This window comes from Nomascus leucogenys, chromosome 2 (assembly GCF_006542625.1).
Source record: "Nomascus leucogenys isolate Asia chromosome 2, Asia_NLE_v1, whole genome shotgun sequence".
Classification (NCBI taxonomy): domain Eukaryota; kingdom Metazoa; phylum Chordata; class Mammalia; order Primates; family Hylobatidae; genus Nomascus; species Nomascus leucogenys.
Genome location: NC_044382.1, coordinates 66709518 through 66721208, shown reverse-complemented (window position 1 = coordinate 66721208; position 11691 = coordinate 66709518).

Here is an 11691-nt window from a genome sequence, read left to right as displayed (position 1 = left end):
CCATGGGTCTGGCCAGAAACAGCCCAGCTTGGTAGAGACCGATGTGGGTGTGGGCACAGGACTCAGGGATCCTCTGTGTCAATTTTTGAGCACTGACACCTTTGAACAAAGTGCATAGGAAGCATTTTGGAGTCCTGGGGCTTGGCCGCAAATGTTAAAGTGCTACTGAGAGGGGCGATGACATGCGTTCTCTTGGGGATGGTCTGTCACTGGCTTCTTTGAATACTGGACCGTCTTGGAAGGCAAAGCAAGCCTAGGTCCTCAGTGACAACCTGGTGACAGGACTGCTGGTGACAAGCAGTGGCCCAAGCTGCTGTGGCCACTGCCTCTTTCTCCGCCTTGCTGTGCTCTCGGGGCCTGCTCCTGGCCACACCCCTTCCCTGTGTCCCCTTATGGGCTCGACCAGCTGCTTCCAGAGCCTTCATCACCTCAGCCTCCTTAAATCTCAGCATCTTCATTTTTCATCAGCAGGACAAGAATGACACTTATCCGAGACAGTTGTCTTTATGGATGTTTAATGAGCGGATTCACAGGAAGCACCAACCACAGGGGCCTAGTAAGAGGCTGCGATAGGTGGAAAGTTTGTTCCCACCTGAATGTTAACGCCGGACGGGAGTATGGTACCCCGATGTGACCAGGCTCTAGCTGAGCTGGTGAGACAAGGTCTTGGGTGCCGCTCCCTCCTTCTGAATGTCTGGCTGTGCTCCAGGAAGAGCCCTTCCTCTATGAATACCAAAGCATAACCCTGAACCACTTTAAGGTGGACTGTGGCTTCTCTCCAGCCACGCCCTGGCATTGCCTTGCCTCCTGGAGGGTTACACAGCAGCCCCGGGGCCCCATATCAAGTCACCCTTCCAGCGGGCTGGCCCCTCCTGTCCCTGCAGGCTGGCATCCTGTCTGCAAGCTTGCCTTAGCACACCATGAGGGTGGGCCACATGGGTCTCCACCCTCCTGGCAGGCAACTGACTTTTCCCAAGAAGCAGGCCACGTTCGAGTGCAGGTGCTGAGTGGGTTCTGAGCACAGCCCTGGGCTCCGCAGCCACCTGCACACGCCCATCTCTCTCTGAATGCCACCCCGGGTGTCCGGCCACCATCAGGGTGACTGTGAAGTACTAAGGCTGTGCGCTTTCCATTCCACAAAAATCACTGGGAACCCCTTTGATTTCCAGGGAAATTGGGGCTCCTTGCTGCACTTCCTGTCAGGCTGGCCCTTTGAACAAGCTCACTCCATAATTTCGAGTTTGAATCTCGTTTTAAATGGCAGTTAAAAATTGTATGTGGCAGTTCACAATGAAATTTAGCTTGACAGCTTGGACATAAAACTAAAAATAAATGACTTCACATCCAAATAATAAGTAATAACAATGTTAGCCTGCATAAGAATAGCAGGGCTGGATTCAAATACAATATTAATTTTAGGAATATGAGTGACTGGGGAGAGACAGAGGCAAAGAAACAAATCCTTCATATAGCAATCGGCTCCTCTTATCCCCCAGGCAACTGGCTGCCTTTCACCTCCGCGGCACAGCAATTATGTGGTGTAATGGAGGCAGCGCAAATAAGCAGAAAGATTTTATTAAACCAAATGAGCAAATCATCTGCGTATTATTGCGATTTGATTGACACTGACAAGTGTCGAGCAGACGCGGATGTGAATATGATAAAGAAGCTTGCAGCAAAGCTCTTGATAATGTTACTCTTGATAAAGTTGCCTGGCCACCCTCTCTAAGTAAATAAAGGGGAGAGGAATATGACGCATATTAATTCACCCAGTTTGCAGCCTACTGGAGGACGAGAGGGGAAAAAAAAGTTGCAATGGGTTCAGCTCGTGGCATTTTATATGAATACCAAAATTGCATTCATGATTCACATAGATTTTACGATAATATATTAATATTAAAACTAAAGGTCATTCCACATAACAGTTAAGCTGCCTGAGCTTCAACCTTTATACCAATAACAGACTCTGGAAAGTAAGGAAGAAATATTTGAACACTCTAAAAAAAATTTCTTTTTTTTTTTTTAATTTGGAAGGATTGCTGGCTAACGCTAGCACAGGTGGCCCCTCACCCACCTGCCTTCTCCAGGGACAATTAAAGGGCTACCTCGAGGATGGCTGCATCTGAGACAGCTGGTGCTGCTGAGTGAGGAAAGGTGATTAATTGCCACAGGCCTTCGGGCCCTCGTTCAGGGCTACGTCTCACTAATGATTCCCTTATGAGCTGGGGGAGCGCCTGCCGTCGTCAGAGCTCCACGGAGTCAGCACAAAACTTTACTCAGCTGCTCAGGGAGCTCCGAGCAAACGGCCCAGCATAAGGAAGGCTCTGTCTAGGACGATTTAGGGGGAGACCTGCCTAGAGGCAGGGGGCTGGCCACGATGACCTCTGGAGCTCCCTTCAGGGGGTGGTTTGCTCCGATTCTGTCAGTCAGGCTGGCTCACACAAAAGATTGTCCTGCGTAGGTGGACAGACCCTGAGAATTTTCCTGGAAGAGGGGCTTGAAGAAAATGGAGACAAGGGCAGCCTACTTGTCCACATTGAGGTTCTGTTTACGCAAAGCAGAGAGCCATTTCCATAGAGTAAGTGAAACCAGTGTGACAGAAAGCAATATTTATGCTGGAAAGTTGATCTGACCCTCAGACTCATGGGCACATTCAGAAGTCTTGCCTACTGAGACTGGGTGGCCAGGGAGCCTGGTGGCTAGTCAGCTTGTCCAGGCTCAGAGACCACTGTGCCTCATTTAAGATAAATCTGCATCCAGTGGCCTCTACAATAGCTTGAAATTGGTGGGAGTAGTTACACCATGGAAATTGGCCATAGTGGGAGTATTTACACCATGGAAATTGGCAAGCACTATAAATCAGGACTCCTCCCTAATAGCTTGTTTTTAAACATTTTAACCGCACTCCACTGGCTGACTCAGGGCGTAGACACATGGCTATTTTACCTAGAACTGAGTCTTTATGAATGCCAATTTGGTGCAAAACAAGAGGGAAGAAAAAGGCTGAACTCACTCCAGCCTATACAATAATACTAACAACTTCTCTAGGTGATTTTCTACCTCTTTTGGGAAAATAATTCGGGTACTCTGGCTTCTAAGCTCCTCTCTGAGGCAGCGCTGGAGTAAATGGGGTGGGACGTGGGGGTGTTGCCATAGATGCCTGGGTCTTGTGGAAGGTGTCCTTATCTGCTGGTTACTGCTGACCTTGCTGGCATCCTAAACGGCTGAACTCAGGCTCTGGTCTCCCTCGGCCTGGTCACTCTCCGGGCCTGGCTCAGCCTCGCCCTCCCCCAGCCTTCTGGCCTCGTTAGGACTCCCTCATCTGCTGTGGAGTCTCCTGGCCTGTCCTGTGGGGGAAGTGCCTGGGTTGTGTCCACACCTCGAGGGAGGGGAAGGCAGCTCAGAAAGCCCATGCAGCACCTCTGCCGGACCACGACCACCCAGCCTACTTTGCTCATCCAGGTGGATGGACAGTGAGCAGGGGATCTATTTCCAGTTTCTTAAAGGGAGTTGGGGCAGAGATAACCTCTTCCTTTAGCCTCCTCCCATTCCTTTATCTTATACCTTTCCCTTTCCCGGCCAAGATGTGAAGGAGAGAGGTCAGGACATACATCCAGCTTCACCTCTCGCCCATCTCTGTCTCTCTCACCTTCCTCCTCCTGCATCTGCCAATGGTTTTCAATGTTTTCATGCTACCAGTCATGACCCATTCCTGGGGGAGTGACTGAAGTCAGGGGGTTATGATCAGCATTGATACAAATTTTAAAAGAATTTTAAAAATGAGAAAATGTCATACATAACAAGGCTAAGAATTGTTTTCTAAAATTTGTGTACGTGTCTGTGTGCACACACAGATGTCTTGCTGTGGGTCATGGAAAAAATATGTGACAGCCACTCTTCTGCATTGATATTCTATCACAGAGCAACAGGCTGAATATCCCAAGGGACACAGGGCTGTCTTCTCCACACGGGAGATCTCCAAGCACTGAGGCTCCCTAGCCTAGCTCTCGACATGCTGAGGACATTTTTCTTTAAAAAAAAGAAGAGGAAATCTTCAAGACAAGTCTGGTTTGCCATGCAAAATCCAGTTATGAATGTCAAAACCTGAGCATAATTATTTCTCTTGCATTTCCACTGTAAACAAGTGTGACCTCTCCCACTCCCCGAAGATGACCAATGCCTCTGGCCAGCTGGGGAGAGCTTGTTTTCAGAAAGGCCAAAGAAAAAAGGAATTAATATATTTTTTCAAACAATGTCTCTTGTTCCATGCTAATGGTGTAAGAGGCTGTTGGGCTGACCCCCCCATCTATGGGGCCCTCCTGGCTTCGCCAGCGGGCATGGGTAGTGATGGACACTGAGCTACATTTTCTCAAGGGGTACTCGGAGCTAAACTGCATCTGAGAAGCCTCCACTGTCCATCCTGTTGCCAATGCCATGAGCCACACTTGGCTTTAACGAGCAAATCTATGTGCGATTGTGCAAAAGCCAAGTTAAGTGGCTCAGAGGTTCCTTCCACCAGGACTAAGCCAGGTTGTTCTTGTAGTCACTTTTTGCCACCTCCCCTTCCCTCTAGACTGTCAGTTTTAGGAGGGTAGAGAATATGACTGCTTAACTCATCCTCACCCTCAGTCCTAGCGGAGCATCCAAGGCATTTGGTAGGTGTTCAATGAAGTTTTGTAGAATAAATGAATGCGGGCCAGGCGCAGTCGCTCAAGCCTGTAATCCCAGCACTTTGGGAAGCTGAGGCAGGCGGATCACCTGAGGTCAGGAGCTCGAGACCTGGCTGGCCAACATGGCGAAACCCCATGTCTACTAAAAATACAAAAATTAGCTGGGTGTGGTGGCAGATGCCTGTAATCCCAGCTACTCCGGGGGCTGAGGCAGGAGAATCGCTTGAACCCAGGAGGTGGAGGTTGCAGTGAGCAGAGATTGTGCCATTGCACTCCAGCCTGGGTGACAAGAGCGAGACTCCATCTCAAAAAAAAAAAAAAAAGAGAATAAAGTGAATGTGAACTTATGTGGGAGAAGTGGCCAATCTCCTATATTCCTTTAAAGTATTTCTCTAATGCTGGAGTGTCCAATCTTTTGGCTTCCCTGGACCACACTGGAAGAAGAATTGTCTTGGCTCACACATAAAAAATACACTAACACTACCAATAGCTGATGAGCTTTAAAAAAATTCCCCAAAAATCTCATAATGTTTTAAGAAAGTTTACAAATTCAACCTAGGCCACATGCAGCCCCTGGGCCAAAGGTCGGACAAACTTGCTCTAATGGGTTCCAGGGAATATTATTAAATTTGGTGTCTCAACCACATCACAACAATAAGGCCAAAACACTTGTGTGTTCTTTTACAAATTTGCAAACAGGCAGAAACGTGAGAGACAAATTAGGTGATTTCTGGTGTGCCAATCTTTTTATAAAACGTTATCAATTTTGTTTGTTGTTTCAGAAGAGTATTTTAAGATCCCATCATTTAAAGTAAGTGTATAGCTCACTGTGCACCACAGCAGAGAACTGCATATCTTTTGTTTCTTTAAATACTACTATTACTGCTAGTAAAAGTGAGATACACACCCATCAATATATTTTATGCCCTTCTGTTCAAGAATACATACAACGATAACATCATTCCCTATTTAATTTTGAATACTGGTCTGAGGGGAAAGTAAATAAGGCTATATATTTTTTGGAGTAATAGGTCTCTAAATTCTACAAAATTTCAGGGATAAAATCAGTCAGATATATCTTAAATGCTAACTGCCATTTCCCTGTGCTCTTAACAGGATTGAAAATCCCAATGGTAGGATATTCAGTGTCTATAAGATATATGTATTCTAATCCTTGCTTTATGGCCTACAATAACCAAAACTTTATTTTAAATGAACAATTTTCCCAAAGTACCATTTTCAACAATATTTTCCTATTGCCTACGCGCAGTGCAGACTTTGTAACCTAACACTGAAGACACATATAAGCTGAACCTTTGTTACTCCCCCAATCTTATTGACTCATTTGTATTAAGTTCCAGAATACATGTTAGGACTTTGGCAAGACAGACAAGACCTGTACAAGAGGGAAAAAAGAATTCCAGATCACGGCAGTTGCTGTGAAGGAAATATACAGGGTAAAAACGGACAGACAGCCCTTTGGATGGGAGAGGGTGACTTTGGGTAGAGATGTCAGGAAGGCCCCGGGGAGGAGCTATGGGATCTGAGGGTGAGCTGTGGGAAGGGCCAGGTAGTCCCAAGGCCTTGGGAGTACTTGGCCTATTCAGAGTGAGTGAGTGGAGGGGGCGGGGTGGCCTGAGAAGAGGTATGTGTGGTCGGATCACACAGGCCTCCAGAATCACAGTGAGAAATGTCAGTTTTGTGTTAGAGAAATTTGAAGTTAAACATTGCATAGTGGCTTTATTCATCATTGCCAAAAGATAGGGAAAAACTCAAATGTTCCTCACCTGGTGGATGGGTAGGGAAACTCTGCACATCCATTTAAAGGCTTCCTATTCAGTAATGAAAAGGAACGATGGGTACGGGCAACAACATGGGTGAATTTCAGACACATTATGCCAAGGGACAAAAGCCAGACTTTGTGGGAGTCATCCATTGCTGCCAGCAAAACTATTCCTAAACTTGGCAGGAGCAGGGAAGTACAATCCTACTGTGTAGCTGGAAGGAAAACTTGAAGGGCAGCACAACCGCCTATTGTAGAAGTTGTAACTGCCTACTTGGGAGGATGAGGCAGGAGAATCGCTTGAACCCGGGAGGTGGAGGTTGTAGTGAGCTGAGATCGCACCACTGCACTCCAGCCTGGGCAACAGAGCGAGTTTCCATCTCAAAAAAAAAAAAAAAAGTTACAACGATGTCTCTGTCTTACTTCTAGGGAAAGTCCCGTGATTCTCCACAAATGCACCTCCTCCTTGGCGCTTTGTGAGGTGGAAGAGACAGAAGCATGCCATTCACAGTACTTGTTATTCACATTACTCATTATTCACATTTCTGGAAGCAAAATGTACTATTGTATTGAGTCAGCTGCTGAAAGAGAAGTGTCCCGTGACATAGCACAAGCTGTGACAGGCAGTGAGATGGCAGGGACTGGGGTGACCCATGCGGGGTTGCACAGCCACAGAGTCCTGTGCTGGTTCTCCCACTGACACCTGTGTTTCCCCAGACTCCCAACACTCATTTATTTGTTTATTTATTTATTCATTTTTGAGACAGAAATTCACTCTATTACCCAGGCTGGAGTGCAGTGGCACCATCTCGGCTCACTGCAACTTCTGCCTCCCGGGTTCGAGTGATTCTTGTGCCTCAGCCTCCCGAGTAGGTGAGATTACAGGTGCGCACCACCACACCTGGCTAATTTTTTTTTTTTTTTAGTAGAGACTGGGTTTCACCATGTTGGTCAGGCTGGTCTTGAACTCCTGACCTCAGATAATCCGCCCACCTTGGCCTCCCAAAGTACTGGGATTACAGGCATGAGCCATCGTGCCTGGCTGCAGACCCTCAACACTTCAGAGCCTCAGTTTCCCTCACCTGCTAAAGTTGTGCCTAGGATCTCTAAGGTCCCTTCCATCTATAAATTGTTAGTCATCATTCTGTGATTTAATGACACGCTACTTCTTGTGTGACAAGTTGGGAGCTCCCTCAATCCCTGAAGCACGTGCCCATGCCTCTCCCAGGGTCATTTGGATACCACCTGTGTGATTTATGCCACATCTGCTGGCCACCTGCTCTACTGGTCGCTTATCCTGTTCCTTCAAATGAACTCACTTTTTACAACAAATTTAAATGGGTTTATTTTAAAAGTAAACTTTTGACAGGGCACAGTAGCTCACGCCTATAATCCCAGCACTTTTGGAGGCCAAGGTGGGCGGATCACTTGAGCCCAGGAGTTTGAGACCAGCCTGGGAACATAGTGAGACCATGTCTCTACAAAAAATAAACACACACACACGCGCCAGGGATGGTGGCGCATGCCTGTAGTCCCAGCTACTTGAGGGGGCGGAGATGAGAGGATTGCTTGAGCCTGGAAGGTTGAGGCTGCAGTGAGCTGTGATTGCACCACTGTGCTCCAGCCTGGGTGACAGAGGACTGTGTCTCAAAAATAAACAAACAATAGTAAGCTTTTTTTTTTTGAGACAGAGTCTCACTCTGTCACCCAGGCTGGCATTCAGTGGTGTGATATCAGCTCGCTGAAACCTTGGCCTCCTGAGTTCAAGGGATTATCCTACCCCAGCCTCCCGGGTAGCTGGGATTACAGGCATGCGCCATCATGCCTGGCTAATTTTTTTATTTTTAATGGAGACGGGGTTTCACCATATTGGTCAGGCTGGTCTCAAAGTCCGGGCCTCAAGTGATCCACCTGCCTCAGACTCCCAAAGTGTTAGGATCACAGGCATGAGCCACCACGCCTGGCCTAGAAGTAAACTTTATATCACAATGATAAATGAGGGAAAAATATCAGTGAGACCAGCCAATTAGAAGCCAACTAAAAAATAAATACCATGAAAGCAAATCAATGTTGCCAATTTCTGGTTTGATACTATTACAGCTGGAGACTTGAGTCTCTCTGCTTGCTTTTTTTTTTTTTTTTTAAAGGAGGTGTGATTGAAGAGAGGTGTTAAAGACCTATTAGCTCCAAACTGACTTTCTCCTTGCTTTCTCTGAAGGCTTAAAAGATAATTGAAAAGGGAATAACTTTGCCCTTTGGTGACTCAGTGTTGTTAATGCCCTGTCTACCTGCTACCTAATACAGTTTCCCATTCCATACAGGTACACCTCCCACACTTTGAGAAACGTTGAATTTGGCGTGCATTGTAATAATTTATATAGGAGCTGGTTCCTTCTCTTCCCCTGACTGAACTCCAGGAGGCCAGCTGTGTTCTGGTTTCTCTGTCTCTGCAGCCCTACCAGACGTCCCTTCTGACCTCCTGGCAGAGGGCTTGGTGGCATCTAGAGTAGGTCAAGCCTTAGGGAGGTGTGACAAGAGTCAGGGAACGAAGCAGGGGCAGCCACCATCACCAGCAGGAGGAGATCTCAGTCCTAGGTTGCTGTTGCACTAAATTAATGAGCTTTGTCTGACATTCTAAAGAGTGGGGAAAGGGACACAGCAAAGGAAGAGTCAGGCCTGAGTTCAAGTGCTGTTTTGCGGTGATTTTCAGAGATACTCGAGTCTCTCAGTGGGTGTAAGTCTACAAAGCAGTAATTACAGAACGAATGCTTAAAAGAAGTAAATGTTTTAGAGAATTTTTTAAATGAAAAAACATGAGGTTTAGGGTCTCTCATTTTTTTTCATGAAAAATTAGAGCCGAGCCACCCCTGCAATGGGACAAATGGAGGCCCTACCTGGACAGCTCATAGCAGACGCCCTGGGGGTGCAGCTGGCCTCCATAGTTTAAAACCTCCCCTGGTGATTCTGACAGGCAGCCAAGGCTGAGAACACTGGATCAGAAAATTCATAAATAAAGAGAAAAACCTGGCCCAGATGAATGTATTTGCTCGTTACCACATCAGCCCCCTCTGTACCGGATAACTCCTTGTGCCCCAAAACACACATCTCATCTCCATTTTGTGACCTTTGAAAATAAGTCAGCTATACTCTCAACATCATTCGCCATTAGGGAAATGCTAATTAAAACCACAGTGAGGTGCCACTTCACACCCAGTAGAATGACTATTATCAAAAAACGAAAAATAACAAGTGTTGGCAAAGATGTGAAGAAATTAGAACCCTTGGTGCATTGCTGGTGGGAATGTAAATGGTGTAGCTGTGATGGAAAATGTGGTGGTTCCTCAAAAAGCTAAATGTAGAATTATCATCTGACCCTGCAATTTCACGCCTACGTATATCCAGAAGAATTGAAAACAGGGACCCAGGCAAGTACCTGTACACACACAGTAGCCAAGTGGTAGGAACAATTCAAGTGTCCATCAACAAATAAATGGATAAACAAAGTGGTGTACACATATACAATTTTTCAGCCACAAAAAGGAATTGAGCATTATTCAGCCATAAAAAGAAATGCAATTCTGAGAATCCTACAAATGAGCAAACTTTGAAAACATTATGCTAAGTGAAATAAGCCAGACCCAAAAGGAAAAATATTGTACAATACCACTTACACGAGATATGTAGAATAAGCAAATTCACAGAGAAGTAGAATAGGTTCGCAGGGGCTGGGAGAGGTTGGTGTCTAATGGGTCCAGAGTTTCAGTTTGGAATGATGAAAAAGTTCTGGAAATAGGTAGTGGTGATAGTCACATGAAACCATAAATGTGCTTGTAGGAGTCCATTCTATATTGCTATAAAGAAAAAGCTCTGGAAATGGGTAGTGGTGATAGCTACATGAAATTGTAAATGTGCTTGTATGGGTCCATTCTTGCTTTGCTAAAAAGAACTACTTGAGACTGGGTAATTTATAAAGAAAAGAGGTTTAATTGACTCACAGTTCCGCAGGCTGTACAGGAAGCATGACTGGGGAGGCATCAGGAAACTTACAATCATGGCAGAAGGTGAAGGGGAAGCAGGCATGTCCTACACGGCCAGGGAAGGAGAAAGAGAATGAAGGTGGAGGTGCTACACACTTTTAAACAACTAGATCGTGTGAGAACTCACTCACTATCACAAGAACAGCAAGGGGGAAATCAGCCCCCAAGATCCGATAACTTCCCACCAAGCCCCTCCTCCAACATTGGGGATAACAATTTGACATGAGATTTGGGTGGGGACGCAGATCAAACCACATCACTGCTTAATGCCACATAATTGTACACTTAAAAAGATCGAAATGATATGTCTTATGTTGTATACATTTTAGTCACAATCTTTAAAAAAACTAATGAACTGGAAAAAAGAAAAGCCAGCTACAATGGGCCTCTCTAGGCATAGGGAGATCTTTCCAAACTCTACAGGGGACAGACCGATAAAGTCAGCGGAGAGACCCATAGAGTCAGTATGCATCTCCTGGGATCAAACCCCATGGATGCAGGCTGCTCTCTTGATCTCTGTGCCTCAGTTCTCTTAATAAAGTGAGGATACCAATATTGTTCACCTATTTGGTATGTAACAAGACTGAGTGAAATATATATTCATATTGCATGAACAGGCGTATGTAAATATGTAAAGCATTTAGCATAGTGGCTGGTATACAGTAAGTACTCAATGATATTAAAGCTACTGATACCACTATCATCATCACCCATGCCTACAGGGAAGTGTCTACCTTGACCCTGATCTCCATTCCAAAGGCAGGATGTATTTGGAGGGTGATGAAAATATTCTGGAATTAGTGGTGATGGTGGCACGACCTTCTGAATATACTAAAACCCACTGAATTGTAGTATACTTCAAAATGGTGGATTTTATAGTACATAAGTTATATCTTTTTTTCCAAAGGAAGATTATACAGTCACATAAAGTTTTCTGTGATGTAGACAGAATTGTGTGTAGGGGGTACATATTTGCTAAGCCTCAAAGTCACCAACACCACACTCAAGGGCGATTTGCCAGCATAGCAGAGAAAGGCTTGCGTGCTGCTGATAGTTTGTAAGAGCTCCCCTGGGGGTGTCGGTGAGCAGCCCGGCTCAGACCCTGGGAGGCCCAGTCACCTCTGTTCTCTCAGAAAAACAAGAAGCCGCAGCATGGACCCATCATCTTGCAACACGTGTGATAACCTCCTCTGAACCTCCA